This window comes from Acanthisitta chloris, unplaced genomic scaffold, assembly GCF_000695815.1.
Source record: "Acanthisitta chloris isolate BGI_N310 unplaced genomic scaffold, ASM69581v1 scaffold24121, whole genome shotgun sequence".
In the NCBI taxonomy this organism is placed as follows: Eukaryota; Metazoa; Chordata; class Aves; order Passeriformes; family Acanthisittidae; genus Acanthisitta; species Acanthisitta chloris.
The window spans coordinates 4,841-7,744 of NW_008658015.1; positions in this window are offsets into that span (position 1 = coordinate 4,841).

A 2,904-nucleotide genomic window follows, 5' to 3' on the forward strand; every position below is an offset into this window, starting at 1 on the left:
TTCACTGTGTGATGGAAATGTTTCACCCTCGTCCTGCTCTGGTTTTGCTGAGAGTTGCTGCTGCAGGGTTGGCCTCTCATTTTGGAGTGTGAGAAAGCCAGAAACTTTCCTCCTCTCTTCTCCTCCAAGATTTCAAAGGCTTTTAAGGCCAGTGCCAACCCAACTTGGCCACAGTGGAATCACTGAGGGAGAGATTTTATCCCCAGAGACCCCCAGAAATGCTTCACACCTTCAGTGCAAAGAGACTCCAGGAGAATTTAAAAACAGACAGCAAAGTGGAATTGAAAATAAGGACATCTTCCGGATAGTATTACTATTATTATTTTTTAATAGAATGTCCTCTGCTAAGATCAAAAGGGCTTCACATAGTGAGAACAAATGCTTCAGGGAGAAGAGAAACATTTCACACCAAGGGGTAAGGAACAGATGGCCACACCAGGCTGGGTGTGCTCCTCGGGTCTCTGCTCTGGGGACAGGCAGAATTTGTGTCCCTTCCCCATCTCCTCCTCCTGCAGAGGGACAACAGCTCCAACACGGCGAGTGCCGTTAATAATTGACATGGTTATGTTTCTTTAACTGGGAATTTCCCCTTCCTTTGGGATATTAAAAGAATAAATCTCCATTAAGACGTGGCTTTGTGTGTGAGCAGTACAGAGGGACTTAGCTAATTTTCCTGCTCATGAAAAATGCAATAGGAAGGACCCACGGACAGACACATGGAGTTAAGGGAATATAGGGAATATAAATACCCCCAGCCTTGTGAATCATTTCTACAAGACAAATGAATGTGTAGACCTCCTATTTAGGATAAAACCCAACTATGGCAATAGGACTAAGTCTTCAGCATGGAATTCTACAAGTTCCTGCTGTGTCTCTACATCCAAACATTCGTGTTCCCATATGGATACACAGGTGGGGATTGAGGTACTGGTTTCCACTCTGCCTCTCTGAGCGTGGAGAGGACTCGAGTGTCCCTCACTGCTCACAGGAGCATCTTTCCCCAGCCAAGGATGTCCCGGCGTGGCCTTTCCAGCCGACTCCTGCTTCCCAGCGCTGGGTTTGGAGCTCTTGAGACAAAAGGGAGCGTGAGAAACTTGGAGACAGAGCAGGGGGGAAAAAGAGCTTAGCTGTGTGCGGTGCTCGTTGTTAGAGAAACACTTCTTGGCAGCGAGGGGGGCGAGAGATAGAGCTAAGGGGGAGCCCGGGGGGGGTTACATATGTAAGGAAGCATCGGCAGCAGCTCGGAGGGTCTTTCCGGAGAGACCCTTTGAGTTTCAAATGGGAATTGGGAGCTTTTGTTGTGCCCGACACACTGACACAGCAGTACTCTCCTTTTTATCCGGCCTTTCCACTCTCTCCCGGCTCTTCCAAGGCTTCCTCACCTGGAAGAAAGGGATTCTAGTCCTGGTCCCGTTCCCTGTCCCTGTCCCATGGAACAGAAACACTCAGAGAGCCCAAAATCGTCTCATGAGGTTTCTGAGACACGATGGAAACACCATGAGACAGCTGAAATCACACAGGTTCAACGAAACCTTCTCTCGCATTGGTCCAACGAACAACTCAACCCAAGTTACCTCACACCCAACAGGTTCAACGAAACCTTCGCTCGCATTGGTCCAACGAACAGCTCAACCCAAGTTACCTCACACCCAACAGGTTATAAAGTCAATTTTGTCCTCCTGGGCTTTAATTTTCCCTCCCCTAACGTTTAGCAAACGACTAATGTAACAAAATCCTCTTTTCACCTTTTCCCCCTTCTTTATTTTTTCCCCCTTATCTCTCAGCTAATTAGGCACTCAAAAACCTTTTCTTTGGAGCAGAAGAAGTGTATTAGATGGGGAAAGATTTTATCTGCGGGGCAGAGCGATGCCACATCGCCCAGGGCCCTCCAGATGAGCACAAGGTCGGACTCGGCTGCAGGAGCAGCAGCAGCAGGTACTTTGCTCATTCCTCTCTCCCCTCCTGCCCCCACCGAAAAGGTTTGCAAATTTGACGAAGCCAGAACAATAGTTTCTCCTGGCAGCCCCTCTGTTTACTTGTTTAGAAATCCCAGAGGCGTTTCGAGGTAAAAAGGTCAGAGCCATACCGGGCTCGCTGCCTCCTCCCTCCCCTCGCTGAGCTCCATCCCTCCTTCAACTGGGCTCGTGTGTTCCTTAGGATGTGGAAAAAAAAACCTTTCAGAGATCTCCTTGGGAAGCTGAAGGGAAGAAAGCACATTGACACTTCGGTTTGGGTTTTGACTTGTGTAAATATTCTGTGTAAATGTTCCGTATAAATGAGCATCTCGCTCTGCCCCCACCGCGGCCCCGAGGCTGGTCCAGTTAGAGTTGCTACTTCAGAGATGCAGATTTCCTCCCGTACCGGGATGAGGATGAGGAGGATTTTTCTCTTCTCATCAGGCCTCGTTGCGCTGTGAAATAATTCCAAGTGGGAAGAGCTGCATTTTATTCCCGTCCCGTCGGGGTGAATTGGATTTTAATGTTCCCGCAGCGTCGGGCACGATCCTGCCCGTGCCAAGTTGGGGGTTGTGGGGTACCCACAGGAAACAGGATCTGCCCTTTTGTTTGGAAGCTTTGGCAGCAGCCGGAGACCTTTTCCTTCCTCCTTCTCCTCCTCCTCCCTCCGAGCCCGACATCCCTCCCCCCCGTGTCCCGCGTCTCCCTGGACGGGAGAGATTTCTCTTAAAGTCGGGAGGACTTGCATGTGAAAAAAAGTAAACTTTATTAAACTGAGGTAGTTTCATTTCGAGCTACAGAGCACGGGGAGGGGAGTGAAAAGGAAACGGGAGATTCCGATTAAGAAACGTTAGTTTTTCTCGATGCCGTTTTTCCTTTGAAAACAATCTTGTACAACAATTGCGCTGGGTTTTAATTCGTCCTATCCTAAAATTTCTCGGGGGGGGGG